At 39.0% G+C, this 17,938-nt stretch overlaps 1 protein-coding gene across 1 annotated transcript in view; it reads right to left on the bottom strand.

Annotated features, from left to right (window-relative positions):
• The window catches only part of UCKL1 (uridine-cytidine kinase 1 like 1), a 1,578,412-nt gene that overhangs the window by 1,454,554 nt on the left and 105,920 nt on the right, over positions 1-17,938 (bottom strand). The window lies entirely within an intron of this gene.

Here is a 17,938-nt window from a genome sequence, read left to right as displayed (position 1 = left end):
GGGGCTCCTGAATGAGGACAATCTTGAAGCTAGTGTGAACCAGCTGTCCCGATGGGCTAGACTGTGCAGAATCAGGACACAGGGCTGACAGCTGAAGCAGGTGGAATTCAGGGGGTAGAGATGGAATTCAGGGGTTAGAGATGTCCTATCTCCAGTCTTGGAGAGAGCTCTCTCAACTGCCTCAAAAGCAGAGGTCTAGGGAGAACCGAAAATCACTCCAATAGGGGTGGAACCTACCATACCAGAAGGACCAAGGGTACTTCCCTGAACCTGCTCAGATACCAATGTTGGAGCCAAGCTATCCAATACCAAAGCTCCAAGGGGAAGGGACAGCTCCAAAATCTCTGGAGTTGAACTCCTATCCCCAGACTCAGAATCAAAGCTTCAGTTCCAAAATTCATCCAGCTCTAAGGAAATCAGAACCTGTTGGATCAGAGAAGATGCTGGAGTCAAGGATGACCACAACTTTGGATCCGACATGGACAATCCTAGAAATTTTGGATCAAAAGTCCCTGAACCTGGAGGTCAGATCAAAGCAGCAGTAGCCATAGTCAAAGGAGGGTCTATATTAGAAGACCGAATGTTTAGGTGATTAAACACCTAAACATCGATCTTCTAATATCGAAAGCAAAAAAATGGCGAACGGACGATTTAACGCACGGAAGGATTTCCCTTGGCCGTTCGCCAGAGTTTGCTATTTCCCTACTGTTGAGCGATCTCAGAGTTAGTATATTTAGTTAGGGGGTGTGGGGGGCACAGCCCCCCATGTCAGGGGTGTGAAGCCCCCCCACTTAATTTAGATGTAAAGTAATGTTTTTGTGCTGTGGCCGAGGGACGTGTTTCCCTGGGACGTTCGACATTGTGCGGTTCAATATTAGAAGATCGATGTTTAGATGTTCGATCACGTAAACGTTCGGTCTTCTAATATAAACCCTCAAAGGAGAGGGTCCAAAAGTCAAGGGTCCAATGGTAGACAGACTTGGAAGAACTCCCAACTGAATTTGAGTCCTGAGGAATTTCCTCATCATTCTATCCACATCAGTCTCTGACAGACTTCTTGTAGGCCTCAAGGAAAAAGATGTAGAAGGAGGTCTTGAAGCCTTACATACAGGTGCCTCATGAAGAAAAGGAGAATGCAGTCTAAGGGAGACTAGTTCTGAAGCACATCCTGGCACCTGCCAAGGAGATGTGGAACATACAGATGTCAGCCCTGGGATGGCTGTCAGATCCAAGGCCTTGGGAAGTTTAGCTGATGGAGTGGAACACAAAACTGAGGAAGGAGAATGATCAGGGGATGGCGTCATTGTCTATTTGCCCTTCTCCTTGGGCTTCTCATTTTTGTCCCCTTTGTGCTTGTCCTAGGGCTTCATCCTGAATGAGGAGACTCCAGAAGCATAAACAGATTTAGCAGTCTCTCCTGGAGGGAGGGATGAGACCCTTCAGAGTCAGCTTGTTTCTTTGCTCAACAAGTGTACAGAGTCCAAAAGCCATACAAATAGAATAATATTCTTCCAAATAAGAAGCTCTTAAACAATAAACACATTTAGGATGAGAGTAAGAATTAGGCATCTTGTGGCCATTAGCCATACATTTTTTGAACCCAGTTGGTTTATCAGACATGATAACAGAATTCAACCACACAATACACCAACAAGAAACACAAGATCCTAAGTCTAAGAAAATGACCAAACTTGGACATGAGGATGAATCAGAGACCCATTAGTTGAGGAAAGGATGGAAAGAAGACATTAGAGTTATGCATATTTTCAACAAATGAAGTTTAATACGACACACAAGAATAGCAATTGCCCCAAATGCACCCTTAGGCATTACTTAATCTAAAACTGAGGTCACCCATTGTAACGGGTATGTTACAGTCTGTGTTCTCACTTACATTGCTTGTTGGCTGTTCTTTCCTTAGCTCTATTCCCCTCCCAGATGTGAAAAATATCTTGCACATTTCAAAAAACATTAACTTTAGACCTAAGAAAAAGTGAACTGCCTACCTTTAAATTAAATTAAATTGTGCTCTGTTCAATTAAATACATTGCAAGATTAAAGCTGCTTTGGAGGATACTATCTCTTATTCTCTTTCTATAACTTCAGTCTTTATTTTTTTATTAACTGCTTGCCATTGTACCTTTTAAATTCTGCACTTCACTCACCAAAGAATGTTCAAAACTCTCAAGACTGCTTGCACTTGCAGACAACTTGACTATGTAAAAGTAACTGGGAATGAGAAAAAAAAACAACTAACAGCTCTGCAGATGCATGAATTAATCTTGCTCATACCTCTCTCCTGTCAAGATTTTTGCAGAATGTCCATATTTTTGCCTCATATTTTTGGCCTGTTCCTGATAAAATCTGTGGTTTTCTGGCAAATTACTGAGGACTGAAGTCACCAACTAATGACATACATTTCGGTTTCAGAGTTCATATCCTTCAGAAAATACATGCTAACACAAATCCTGTTATTCTAGCAAGTTTCTAAATTTATAAGGCAAATATTTAAAATCTCTCCCTATTTTTGGGCCTTTGTTCCCTCATTACTTTAGGCTTTGTCCAGATTTCTTGCACTAAGAGATTCGGAGGTATGATTTTGTTGTGGCACACCAGTCCATTTGCTTACTTGTGCTTTCATACTATGAACAGCCTTGTTCTTTCCAGTTTCTCTGGTACATTAGAAAATATCAGGTTTTCTCTGCATGCTCTGCCTTCTAACTCTACCATTTTTTGAATGAGCTCCTCTTGAGAAACCTCCTACTCTTGCAAAACACGAAGATGCCAAACAGGAACAAAAGGAAAAAACACTCCACAGTAAAAAATGCACCTATTCAGGCTAAATTCAATAAAACCAATTCTGGACTTTATTGAAGAAAATAAAACAAATGATAAGTGCTTTCGTCCTGGCCACTTCAGAACTTCATCAGATAATGAATTAATTTACACAAACTATTTATGCAGTACAGAGGAAACTGGGTAAAACAATCATTAAAAGTTAAAAAGTTATTTAAAATGACACACCCCCTTAAAGAAAAATGTAAAAACTATGCTTTATATATGAAAACTGGTTAAAATGCATAAATAAATGTGGAAAATTCAAATTGTATTTTAAAAACATAATAAAATATATAATTTAATAGTACAGAAAACATATAACATTTTTTTAAAAGAAACATGGTTATCTTTCTGTTAGAAAAATATGCATTAATGTATATGTTTAGTGCTTATTATAAGCTAAAAGGGTTAACACATTTTATTCTATTTTATGTACAGCTTAATTCTGTATGAAATTACAAGATGCTTTTCAAACTGCAGTATGCTTTCTGAAACTGCAAGATGCTCTCTGACCTAGTATTTGCTAGCACAGCAAAATTCATGTTTATGCCTTTTGGAAATTTATTGAGAAGTAGGTGATTATCTGCTAGGTCAGGAAAATAATGAATAGAACAATACTGTTTTCTATAATGTTACTGAACTTGAACAATCAGCTCTGTTCGTGTTATGAGAACATGCACAGCTGCAGAAAAGATAGATACAGTTGAACAACGACTGCTTGAAGAAATGAACTATAATCTGTACTTCCTTTGGGCTCGAATTAGCCATAGTACCTTGAATGGTGACATTGCATAGTGAGAAGTTGTATCTAACCGGTGGTCATCAAGGCCACGTTGTTTTTCTTAGGAAGTTTTTTTTTGTAAACTTGATATGCCAGCAGAAAATCATGGACAAACAGCTGCTATGAAATAATATTGAAAAACTTGTGATTTATTACGTCAGCTTAGTAGGCAATGTCTTGTAAGAAATGCATAAGAATAGCTTCACTTCCTGATTCTAGTTAGACAAACTCTGTATTAGCACGTTTGTGTCTCCTTGCTGCAAGATTAAAGTGCCTTAACCTGAACCTGCCATGTTTTGATCTTTTTAAAGTTGTTTTTCCTTTGACAGATTGTTCCTTCGGACCGGAAACTCTCACTTCGCCTCAGGTCAGATGGGCCAGGTGGCATGAAACCGTACGGGGAGGAGACCACAACGGTTCTTCTGCTTTGAAAGACCTCCGACTGAATTGTCGTTCAAAAGAGGCCAGCCACTTTTCTGATCTGCGACTGGAGGACGAGTTCACGGTTTTCCATCGAACCTGGTGATCGAGCACGGAGGCTCAGGTAAGGTGAGATTTACCTTTATTCTGTTTTAGATCAGGGACTTGATTTGAATCATCTGTCAGGAGATTTGTTTTGTACAAGTCAGGGACAGGAAGATTACAGTCTTGTCATAGACCAGGGAAACAGAATAGGTAAGGCAGTTATTCTAGATAAACTGTGAAAAAGAAAAATCGTGGTATCACGTGAAAATAAGAAGGGTTACGTAACATTTTTAACAGTCAGAACAATATGGGTAATAAGTGCACAAAAAGTTCCCAAGATCCACCGTTAACTGAAGATGCAAAATATATGCAATTACAGCGTGCCAACAATGTTAGGTACTATACAAAATGGGTTAATAAATATGAATTTGATGGCAAATTGGAAAAATCCTCACTTATTAAACTTGTTAAACAGCTTAAAACCGACGCAAAAGGTCAGGTAAAAAGGTAACGTCAATTAGGCATTCCTCAGGCACACAGGTGGATTGAGGAAGCAAACCATAGGGAACAAAAAAGTAATAATTCAAAAGCTATGTTTCTAGATAAAGAAGACAATAATTTGGTAATAGCATCAGCCCCTCCGCTTCCCTTACCGGAATATGAAGCGAGTGGACAAGCTGGTCCACCTCCGCTACACCCGGCTGTCTCTGCGAAGCCAAGACCGTATGTCAGAGATCCCATTGAGACTAGGTCTCAAACACATAACTTAAGAGGGGATACTGAGTTATATCAAATAAACAAAAATTCATGAGCTATGAGTGAAGAAGAGATATGTCTGCTCATAGAAGTACCAAATCCTCAGGCAGGACAGGAAGGGCAGGACCCGACTCTCCTAGTATATAGACCGTGGACACCGGAAGACATCCGGAAAGCCACAGAGGGAATTCCCCATCCAAAAGTTAATTTTAGAAAATTCTTAGAAGACTTACAGGGTATGAGGTTAAGTTATAATTTAAATGGAGAAGAAGTAGAAAAAGTAGTTAGACAAATTGTAGGTCCAGATTGGCACATGATCAGTGGCAACTGGAATCCCCGTGACGCAGAACACAAGCCAGTCCCACATAGCAATGCGGAACTGGATAACAGAGTGAAAGGTCTAACAGACCGAATCTCTGAGAAGTGGAAGCCTAGGGCAGACTGGACTTGCATTAATCAATGCATCCAACAAGAAGGTGAAACTGTTGACAGATATTATGCTAGATTATTAGAATGTTTTAATAACCATTGTGGAATGCAGGTACCTGAAGACCAAACACATGATTCCCTGTATGAGCAGCAACTAAAGAATGCATTTTTGAAAGGCAGTATTTTGCCTATAAGAGCTTTATTACAAAGCACATGGTAGACCATGGTACAAGTAGATTACAATCACTACTTGAATATGCTAGACATGCCGAAAGGCATTTTAACAGTAAAAAGAAAGCCCAAATATTTTCTGTAGAAGATGGAGCAGAAGTTTATGTAGTACAGTCCAGAAAAAAGGGCAAGAAAAATGCCCAGGGAAACAAACAATCTGATAAACGATCAGAGGAGTTTGAAGATAGAAAGAAAAGGGGTGAATGTTTTAAGTGCAGAAAAAAGGGACATTTAGCAAGGGATTGCAAGCAAAACAAGAAGATAGCCATGGAAGATAAGGAGGGTGAGGACTGACTGTATGATAGTCAAGAATCACTAGAAGGGAGTAACCGAGAAAAAACAAATGCAAATGTGATAGAGGGAGTAGTGGATGTGATAGAAAAACAGAGGAAGTGCAAGAAATCGCAGATGGTGAAGAAAGTGAAATTTTAGACTTAGCATTATTGAGCCTAGAGCTCTATTTAGCAGACATAAAACAGGAAGTTACACTTCTGGTTGAGGGGAGGGAAGTTAAATTCCTGTGTGACTCAGGGGCTTCACGGACCCTGATACATCCTTCCAAACTACCAGAAAATTCAGAATCATTTGATTACATATTTGTGAAAGCAGCTAATGGACAGCTGTATCGGGAGCCACTCACCCATAACATAGCAATAACTGACCCTGTTTCAGGGATGATCCAGAAAAGCAAAATTGTTGTTTCTGCAAAATGCCCAGTAAACCTTTTGGGCAGAGATCTTATGCAGATATTTGGCATAGCAGTAGTTCCGACTATGCAGGCTATGGAAGCACAGCGACAAATGGATACTTTTGTGGTGCGACCGGAGGGCGAAACATTTTATTGGTACAGCCAGGACTTGGTTACGACTGGTCCAGGGGCAGTAACCGAAGAACTGATGAACGTAGCCATCAGTAAGTCCCCCTCCCTTGACACTGATAAACAACATTTGTTGCACTGTACTCTGTATTATTGTACACACCAGGACCTGATAAGGAATATGAGCAAGAACTATTCAAAAACCATGCAAACAGATTAGTATTACGTAATCTGTACTGGGACACAGAAAGGAACAGTGTAGTTAGCTGTTCATTGGCCCAGGAATTCTTTGCACTCTATAAATCTAATCGATTACCACATGTTAGTTTAACTAAGGACAAGAATGCGAAATGGGCAGACCTAGGAGAAAAAGTCACAAAGTGGGAAAAACAGATAGAGTTAGAATTGTCAGAACAGGGAGTACAGAAGCAGAAGTTAAATTGGATAACACAGACACACCCAGCTGTACACTTGCAGTCTAGCGAGGACAGCTGATTAGCACTCTTACTAGAAGAGGAAGAAAATGCCTTACGGAGCATACCAGAAACTCTCTGGTCAACAGGGAAGTCAGATGTAGGACTAATTCATACAGCAGGACCAGTTACTATTACGCCAAAATCAGCATTTAGACCTCAAAAGACAGTATCCCTTAAGGAAAGATGCAGAAGTAGGAATCAAACCTATAATAGCAGCTTTACTTAAGGAAGGAGTACTGGTAGAATCTCCCGATTCACCATGTAACACACCCTTATTTCCTGTCAGGAAAGCAAACGGAGAATGGCATATGGTCCAAGATTTACAAGCTGTAAATGACGCAGTAATACCAAGAGCACCTACGGTGCCAGATCCACACACCCTATTGAATGATTTGAAGCCTCAACAGAAGTATTTTTCTATGGCAGATATTAGCAATGCGTTCTTTTCGATACCGATACACCCTGACAGCAAACATTGGTTTGCATTCACATTTCAGGGGAAAAGGTATACATACACGTAACTACCACAGGGGTATTGTGAAAGTCCAACAATATTCGCACAAGAGATGGCAAGCAACTTGGCGGGATTTAGCCCACCAAAAGGCAGTCAGATTTTACTTTATGTAGATGACATCCTGCTGGCAGCCCCCACCCAGCAAGAATGCAGAGAAGATACCATAGCATTACTACAATTTCTAGCCACTCAAGGACATAAAGTAAACAAAAACAAGTTGCAGCTTTGGAGAAAGCAGGTTAAATACCTGGGATATGTAATATCCAAAGAAGGCAGAACATTAGATGAAGATAGGAAAATAGCAATTTTACAAGCACCCAAAATGACTACCAAGAAGGAAATTATGTCATTCCTGGGTACGACTAGTTTCTGTTGGAGTTGGATTCCAAACTATGCCTTGGAGTCTGCTCCACTAACCAACTTGATATACAAGAAGCCTATGGCAGCACAAGATTTATTACAATGGACACCAAAAGCAGAATCAGTTTCTGCAAACTAAAACAATTGATAACATCCTCATTAGTTTTAGGATTACCAAACTATCATAAACGTTTTTTCCAAACTGTAGATTGTAAGCAAGGTTATATGACATCAGTGTTAACACAGCAACATGGGGACAAGCAACGCCCCATAGCTTACTATTCATCACAGCTGGACCCAGTGGCGCGATCCCTGCCCCACTGTGTACAAGCAGTATTTGCAGCTGCAATGGCAGTACAGGCTTCGGCCTCAGTAGCGTTGTTCCACCCTCTCACATTGAGAGTGCCTCATGCAGTCGCGATTATTTTACTGCAAGAAAAAGTAGCATATCTTTCTCCTGCTAGACATCTTTCCTGTATGACTATACTCTTGAGCCAACCTCATATGACAGTTGAACGATGTACAACTTTAAATCCGTCTACCTTGCTCCCGACCCCTGCAGATGGCACACCACACAGCTGCCTGCAGGAGTTTGAGCAAAAGACACTGCCTAGAAAAGATCTAACGGATGTTCCCTTGGATGATGCCGAGGTGACATATTACGTGGACGGCTCATGCAGAAGGGGTCCTACAGGGCAGAACCTAGTGGGGTATGCAGTAGTTTCTGATACTGAGATTTTAGAAGCAAAGTCTTTACCACACAACTTATCTGCACAAGCAGCAGAATTGATTGCCTTGACAAGGGCATGTATCTTGGCAAAGGGTAAATGTGTGAACATTTTTACTGACAGCCAGTATGCTCTTTCTACTGTACATGTTTTTGCGCAACAGCAGAAAAATAGAGGGATGATAACATCTACTGGTAAACCGATTAATCATGCGCAGTTTATTTTAGATTTGTTAGAAACTATTCAGTTACCTCAGAAAGTAGCTATTTGTAAATGTGTAGCTCATACAAAGCAGCAGGATAGGATTTCAAAAGGAAATGCGAGAGCTGATACAGCTGCAAAGCAGGCAGTTTCAGCTTCAGAAATATTTCTTTTGAGTGAGGAATTACAACCTTCTGAGATTTTAGATTTAGAAATGTTGAAAACAATGCAGACGCTTACTACGAAAGTAGAAAAACAGAAATGGATAAAACGAGGAGCAATTCTTGAGAAAGGGCTGTACATCTCCAAAGAAGGAAAACCGATTTTGCCGTCTAATTTGTTTAGATATGCAGCTTTGTTAAGCCATGGGCAGTGCCATGTCTCAACAGGGGGGGGTGGTACAGTTAGTGAACTGAGTGTTCACAGCTTATGGATTTACAAACTACACAAAAAATTTTTTTGCAGCATGCCATGTTTGTAACAAGCATCATGCACAAGGGGCGTTGAAGCCTAAACAAGGGAGTTTCCCTGCACCACCGTACCTATTCCATACTATCTGTATGGACTTCATATAACTGAACAAATGCGAAAATAAGAAGTATTGTCTTGTCATTATAGATATGTTTTCCAAATGGGTGGAAGCTTTTCCGACCAAAAATCCAGGTGCAGCTACTGTTGCAAAAGTCCTTGTTAAAGAAATTATTCCTAGATTTGGCATACCGGAAAAGATCTACAGTGACAATGGCACACACTTTATAAATCAAACTATACAACAGTTGAGCCGATATTTTGGAATTTCCTCAAAGAACCATTGTGCATACCACCCACAATCCACAGGACTAGGAGAGAGGCATAATGAGGTTTTGAAAAACAAACTTAGGAAATTAATTAGTGAGACACAAAAGAACTGGGTGCACTGCCTGCCTCTGGCATTGTTGAGCATGAGAACTGTTCCGAGTGCAAAGGGGTTAACTCCTTTTAAAAAATTATTTGGGAGGGCATACTATATACCTCAATGGAAACCTCTCATGCCTGCAGACCAGGAGGCCGACAGTTCACTCGCAGAATACATGAGACGACTTTTAAGTAATAGAATAAATTCTGTTTCAGATAAAGAACAAACCAGACCATCGGAAGCAGCAGTAGTCCCAGGCATGTGGGGCTGGGTGAAAGTCATCAAAAAGAAGAAATGGACATCACCGAAGTGGGAAGGACCATACCAAGTGCTACTGTCAACACCCACTGCAGTCAAGATCGCACAGCGAGCATCCTGGATTCATCTGACACACTGTAAATTGGTTAAAAACTTTGAACTGGACAAAAAACTTGTTACTGTTACACAAGAACAAAATGACCAGATACAGAGCAAATAGAAATACAGAACAACCTCAGAAGTATTGCATGATCATTCTGTTAACCATACTGATAACATTGATCTTTTTGTTGTGGCCTTTCCTTTTTCCAGCCACACAAGCTGAACTGAATAAACGAGATGCATTACTCATAGACTGGCATCCGAACTTTAACACTTACCAAGCAATTAAATATGTGTATGCTGAAACTCTTAATGTTTCGAATTGCTGGATTTGCACAGCTATACCAACAGCGTATGGGGGATTGTTAATGACTGCTGTCCCCCTAGGGGTCAATAAGACCTGGGAAAATTTGATTTTTGATACTACGACTGTGAAATCACAAGACAAAATAGCAGTGTACCTGCCTGTTACACAAAAGGGAATTGTATGTTTTTACAAAAATGATACTGTTCAGGTGGGTTGGAGAAATTGTAATGTGACTGTTCCTTACAAATGTTATACCAAAGCTAATAATGCAGGTTATATTTGTGATTCAAACTATGACTCATACTTTGAATCAATGCACAAAACGGTTGATGAAGTACAACATAATCCTGTTCTTTTTAAACAACTATCATTGATAAGAAAATGTTTCATGCAGGGCAAGTATATATTAATACTAAAGTAGAGAATTGTTATTTTGTATGTGGGAAAAAGGCATACAAATGGTTACCTGAGAATTGGTCTGGCAGTTGTTTTTTGGGTTACCTGGTTCCGGCCATACGACACACTGCAGTTTTGCCTCAGGGAAGAATTCGAAATGTCAGAGAGGTCACCAAGAAACCTGGAAATCCAATCAAGAGACCTGAGAATCTAATGGGACGAATTGAAGCAGGCTGGAGAAACCATAACTCTGTGAAAAACAAAGATAAACTGACATACATAGACTTGAGTGACACTATTATATCGTGGGCAGGTATAGCCCCTGCATATGGCGCAGTGAAATCGATTTAGGAGCTGAGAAAACTGTCCAAACTTCTCGAAGTAATGAGCAATGCAACTTTTTCTGCTCTTGAATTAGTAACTGATGAACTGAACGCTATGAGAACTGTGGTGCTTCAAAACCGCATGGCTCTCAACTTCACCCTAGCGGCGAAAGGTGGTACGTGTGCTTTAATAAAAGAGGAGTGCTGTTCGTATATTCCTGACAACCAGCATGAGATAAACAACCATCTTGAGGTGATTCAGCAGGTGTCGGCCATGACCAAACCAGGCCCAAACCCACTGACGGATTTTTTTTCCAGAATTTGTTTGGGGGGTGGGGTAGCATCCTAATGAACATCCTGACTGCCATTTGTGTGGGATTACTCCTATTAGGAGTGTATGTTTGTTGTGGTATTCCCTGCATGAAAAGATTAATCAAAGATTTTATAGACATGTCAGTTTCTGAGACTTTGTATCAAAGTACTGAAATTGAAGAACTGTTGAAAAATGAAACACTTTCATAAGTTTAAACTGAATGACTCTCAACTGCAAATTCTGAACAGAAAAAGGTTAGGAGAAGAAGCAACTGTTTATGCTTTTGAAAATAGAATAAAAAGTATTAACAGGAGGGAAATGTTAGAAAAATATGTATTAATGTATATGTTTAGTGCTTATTAGAAGCTAAAAGGGTTAACACATTTCATTCTATTTTATGTACAGCTTAATTCTGTATGAAATTACAAGATGTTTTTCAAAATGCAGTATGCTTTCTGAAACTGCAAGATGCTCTCTGACCTAGTATTTGCTAGCACAGCAAAATTCATGTTTATACCTTTTGGAAATTTACTGAGAAGCAGGTGATTATCTGCTAGGTCAGGAAAATAATGAATAGAACAATACTGTTTTCTATAATGTTACTGAACTTGAACAATCAGCTCTGTTCGTATTATGAGAACATGCACAGCTGCAGAAAAGATAGATACAGTTGAACAAAGACTGCTTGAAGAAATGAACTATAATCTGTACTTGCTTTGTGCTCGAATTAGCCATAGTACCTTGAATGGTAACATTGCGTAGTGAGAAGTTGTATCTGACAGGTGGTCATCAAGGCCACGTTGTTTTTCTTAGGAAGTTTTTTTTTTGTAAACTTGATATGCCAGCAGAAAATCATGGAAAAACAGCTGTTATGAAATAATATTAAAAGAACTTGTGATTTATTACGTCAGCTTAGTAGGCAATGTCTTGTAAGAAATGTATAAGAATAGCTTCACTTCCTGATTCTAGTTAGACAAACTCTGTATTAGCACGTTTTTGTCTCCTTGCTGCAAGATTGAAGTGCCTTAACCTGAACCTGCCGTGTGTTGATCTTTTTGAAGTTGTTTTTCCTCTGACACTTTCTAAGGCTTTTAGTTTCCAATGAACAAAGACGGACGTACTGCAAAAGTCCAAAGTTTTAATCACAGGCAACAAGTAAAATAGTTAAAAAGAAGTCCAGTATCAACAATCCAGGTACAATGTTAAGCGCTTTTCGTTAGGCAAACGATCTCCTAACTTCATCAGACAATGACTTCCTGGATACAAAAGCATGTTTAAATACTTTGTCAAATAGCTAATTAATTAATTAGCACACTTTAGCTTACTGCCATAGTTAAAGGCATATTACTAACACCAAGTAAGCTTGCTGGTGTTCTAGCAGGTAAGGGGTAACTCTTTTATAAGTTTTAAATTAACATCTATATAAAGTTAATTAATAATAGCAAAATATATAAATCCCGCCCAGTTAAATGTTGTCAGTTGTAGTTTTCATACAAAGAACTCTCTACACTTTAAAAAAATAAAATAAAAAACATACAAGAGTCCTAAAATACAACCATGTCAAGAGGATTTTTGAAAATTGTTAGAATTGTTGGCGATATTAACGTGCAGCTAACAATAGCACGTTACAAATATTACCTCATAAGGCTCTTAAGTTTTAAAACACATAGTATGGAGCACATTTCATTAAGCCCCGGTGTGTGGCATGCGTTAAGACTTAACTGCCACAGAAATTCTAGTTTCTCAAGTCTAAGGGTAGATGCCCCCCTCTAACATCTGTATCTATTAAGTCTATAACCCTAAACTTAAAAGTATGGTTCGGGTGTCAATGCAATGTCTAGCCAAAGGGCTCTCTATTTTCCTTCTAGTAATGTAGTAGACGTGTTCATAAATTCTCTCCTTGAATTTGCGGTCCGTCTTGCCTACATAAAACCCAGGGCAACACTGTCATTGGGCAAGGTAGACTATGTATTAAACTTTAAATAAAACTTTCAACGACAGTGAAATGAAAAGAGTGACCAGTATTTTCCATAATGTGTTTACTAAATGCATTTGTATCTTTTTTTGATTTTATATCATACAAATGTTCATAAATTTGGTTCTTTAATTTACAGTCAGTTTTTCCCATGTAAAAACAGCTACAACAGTTACACAGGGCACAATAAATAATCCTTTCAGATCCACAGTTACATTTTTGATGTAATTTCACTTCAATGTTGTTTATCAGAAAAATGCCCCCTTCCTTAATGCGTTTGCAATATTTACACATACCACACTTTTTCATGTGCCCAACATTATTTATTCCCTTTGGTTTCATCTCAAATTTTTTTTTTAATTTTCTGCCTTTCTTGAATACTGTGGTGGGGTGTGAATCAATGAAAGGTCTAATGGCTTTCTCTTGGTTTAGAATGGTCCCATTCTTTTCCAATATTTTCCTTAATGCAAAACTGTCATTGGTATATATAGTAATAAAAGATGTCTTATAGTCCCTTTTAAGTTCTTGATTCTGCACACTTAATGACTGGGTAAAATTATTGGTATCGATGGTGCTGTTATCAGTGGCTGTTATTAAGGGGCTAAAATGCCCACTCTCCCTTTTATTTACTACCTCTAACATAATGTCAGTAATAAACTTGCACGGGTAGCCTCTTCTTGAAAACATGGCTTTCAAATTGTCACATTCACTAAGGAAATCATCCATAACGGACACCATTCGGGCCGCCCTCACAAATTTTCCCTTTACAACAGCTTTTTTCTGTTTCATTGGATGTGTACTTAAAAAATGAAGTAAGGAGTTGGAATAAGTTTGAAACAAATTTGTTGTTGGTGTGATCTTTAATGAGAAGAACATCTAGGAAAGGCAGCTGGTCCACACTGTAGTTGTGTGTGAATTTCAAGAAGGTGGTGGTGGAATTAATGTGCGATATTAAATCTGCTATATGTTCTGGGGGCAAAATAAAGATATTGTCCAAAAAACGGGTGTAGTATTCTACATACTTAAACATTGGACTGTTGAACAAAAACTTCTTTTCCCAATGGGTTGCAACAATGTTTGCATATAGACCCCCACATGAGGAACCCATCGCTACACCCTCCTGTTGCAAACAGATTTCGTGATTAAAGAGAATAAAGTTGTTTTTCAATACAAGTTCAAGTAGGTGTGCATATACGTGAACTTTGTTGTGCTCAATGCCTTTTTCATATAAGTATTCTGAAAACCATTCTAAACTTGTATTATGTGGAATGACAGAGTATAAGTCTTTTATATCGACGGTTAAAAGGACATAATGGGTTTGAAATGGAGTGTTGTTGATGAGATGTAAGAAACTCCATAAGTCCTTACATATGTGGGTTTCAGAAAAGACCAGTTCTTTAAGCCTAGTGTCTAAAGATTTTGCAAGATGGTAGGTGATAGAACCTTTTGCGTCCACAATGGGTCTCATGGGTGGTTGGTCAAGGTTCTTATGAATTCTGATAACCCAAACATCACTGACATTTTGGGATATGACACAGTGAGATAATTTAACTCATCAATGGTAATGGACCCCTCAATAAACAAATCCTATACATCATTTCTAATTCTATTGTAAGCTGTGTGTAATTCATTAAGGGAGGATTTAGCATATGCTTTCCCATTCAGAATGTGCAACATCTTGTTAGCATAATCAACCTGGTTCATAAGAACTACACCTCCACCCTTGTCGGGTTTCATTATTCTAACCAAATCAAGAATGCTTTTAATGTCTTGTGCTTTCATACTATGAACAGTCTTTTCTTTCCAGTTTCTCTGGTATATTAGAAAATGTCAGGTTTTCTCTGCGTGCTCTACCTTCTAACTCTACCATTTTTTGAATGAGCTCCTCTTGAGAAACCTCCTACTCTGCCAGCCTTTTCTACATTTCACCCTGTGATTTTTGTAGTTTTATCAGTTCATCTGAATAGCTAGTTAAAGCTTCTTCTATTTCCCCAGCTGAGTTAATATATTCTTTCAATGTTTCACTTATTTTAATCACCTCAGTACATTTGATTTATTTTTTTCTTTAAATTACTGGAAGCCATCTCTTGTACTAAAGGTGAAGCTTGAACCGCTTTTTTTTGCTGAACAGCAGGATTCCTCCCAGTCTGCATTTTCTCTTCACCTTTTCTGGTTGATTTTCTTTCATGTTCTCTAAATTTCTTCTTTGCTGGCATCCAAGCAGTATACTTACTAGCCAGTAATTGAATTTTATATAAATGACAATTTCACTGACTCCCTTTTCTCAGTTTTTGTTTTTATAGGTTCATAGGTAGGTACTAGGCTATTTGCCCTATGGCCTATATAAGCCTAGCCAAAAAGGTACCCTGGCTTTCGCCACCCAAGAAAATTATTTTCCTGTGCCCCTGTCGAGCAGAGCCACAGCAGTGATCCCTGGGGTGAATTTCCTATTTCCCATCCAATCATCAAGATTTTTCTCGAACAGTGCTAATGAGGAGCTCTGTTTGACATGGATAGGTAGTCTGTTCCAGAGTATGGGAAGTCTCTGGGACAGGAATCTATCACTCCAGCATGCTCTGTTTATTGTGGTGACAAGGTTTAGGTCCCTAGAGCGTGTAGTTTGGAGGGATTGGGATTTCTTTAAGTGGAGCATGTCCAACAGCTCTGGGTTTGACATAGCTTTGTATGTTAGGCAGAGATCGCCTCTGAGTAGGCAATATGCGACGGAGTAAAGCTGGAGTTTTTTGAGACAGTCTGTGTAGGGCATCTGTTTGAGGCCAGTAATCCTCGTTGTGAGGTATTTCTGTGGCCTTTCCAGTTGTTGTAGATGTCTTGTGAGGTACATACCAAAAGGGGCGTTGTACTCTATAATGTGTCTAATGAGTGATAAGTAGAGGGGAACAATGATCTCTTTTTTGTTTCTGGATGAGAAACCTTTTGTGATGAGGTTTGCCATGTAGAAGGATTTCCTGACCACTGTGGCGATGTGATTATCAAAGGAAAGACTACTGTCCACCTGTGTCCCAAGGTCTCTTATCACACTTTCGGCATTAAGTAGACTACCACTTATGTGGTAGTTCATTGGTACAGAGTTTTTACCAAAGGGGATGACAATACACTTTTTGGCATTGAGCTTCAGGCCATGGCTTTGACATCAGGCATCTGTCTCAGTGAGGCCCTTTTGTAGTATGTCCACATCGTTAGGAGTTTCAATTATGGCTTCTACTTTGCAGTCATCTGCAAACTTTGTTAGCCAAAGACCTTCTGTGTTAGCCTGTACTTCAGAGAAGTAGATACCAAACAGGAGAGGACCCAAGACTGAACCCTGTGGTACTCCACTTGTCACTGGTCTGAAGTCGGATTTGGAGTCTGCTACTTTCACAGTGTGGGTTCTGTCTGTGAGTCAGTTGGCAACCTATCTTGTGACATAGGGATTTATACCTAGTTTAGTGAGCTTATCTATAATTCTATAATTTACACATGGAAAGCTGAAATTCAGGTGGTGATTAATGAGCACCCATCTTGGAAGTCACTTAGTGTTAGTTCTCTAGGTGACAATTTGCTGTTGTGTACATTTGTGGTATAATTTAAGGTTTCTTTTGTCTTACTGCATAGTAGGTACATATCACCCACGATGCAAAGATACAACACTATCAAGAACAGTTTTAGCATAAACATGTGAAGGAGTGTAAACTATAGCTACTTAATGTTTATTTCTTTAGTTTATTTGATTCTTGGTTCTCCACAGCTTCTGCTGCCAATAGCTCACAAATCTGCCTTAGCCACCCCCGTCCTTCTAACCAGCCCATGTCTATGGCTGATGAGGAGGTAGAGGACTCTGGTGCAAAACCATACTGTTGTCAACGAAGTCAGCAATGTTTATGCATTTGTCAGGTATAACAGTCAGCAATCCAGAACAGAAAATAAAGTTAATAGCATTTCTACTCTGCAATAACATGGAAAGACAGCCCAGAAAGTTAGGAAGACGTTCAGAAGAATTGTACATTAAGGAAGACAAACAGCGCACTTAGATGTTTGTCATTCACACTGCCTCAGAGGTATATGGGTTTGGAGCCTGTAAAAACCCACCCTGGCAGCTCTCCAAAGCTCAGTTTCCTCTGACTCCTTGTGACAGAGGATCCATGAAGTCCCTTACATCAAGGGAAGCCCAACCCCTGTCACATAAAGTCAGTTGTCCAGTCTTTTAGTGCCAGTTGTAGGAATTATACAGTTGAATTTCCTCAGCAGCCTGCACTGGTGAATTATAGCTTCCAGACTCGGATAAGATTCCTTTGGGAACTTCCCTTCCTCTTTATTACTATGTACTTTTGATTTATTTCTGTTTTAGTTAAAAATATGTGTGTTACTTTAATGTACCTGTTATTTTCTACAGCTAATTCCTCTGGTAATTCTAACTTACTACTGTGCTGTTTGTATGCTTAATACTGCTTTTGAGCAGTTAAGAGGCTTTTCTAAAGTGTTTTATGACATGTAATGGAAAACTTGTTTTGTGGTGTCATGCATGTACTGCCACAATTTAATTTCACCTGTTGTTTCAGTTGCTTATCTGATTCATTTTGAAGTTCACTGCATGCTTTTAACTTTTTTCTTCATTTATATATTTACAACTGCTTTTAATATTGCTGTAGCCATTTTATTTTTTAAATCATAATTTTACTGACTTTTATTTGTATTTTCTGTGAAGATTTTTTTTTATTTGCGACATGGGAATCTCTAGTCTAGGTAAATGCTTATTTATGCTGTTTTAAAGGT

This window comes from Protopterus annectens, chromosome 12.part0, assembly GCF_019279795.1.
Source record: "Protopterus annectens isolate FY-2018-M chromosome 12.part0, PAN1.0, whole genome shotgun sequence".
NCBI classification, from domain to species: Eukaryota; Metazoa; Chordata; order Ceratodontiformes; family Protopteridae; genus Protopterus; species Protopterus annectens.
This window is presented reverse-complemented; position numbering and strand designations above follow the sequence as displayed.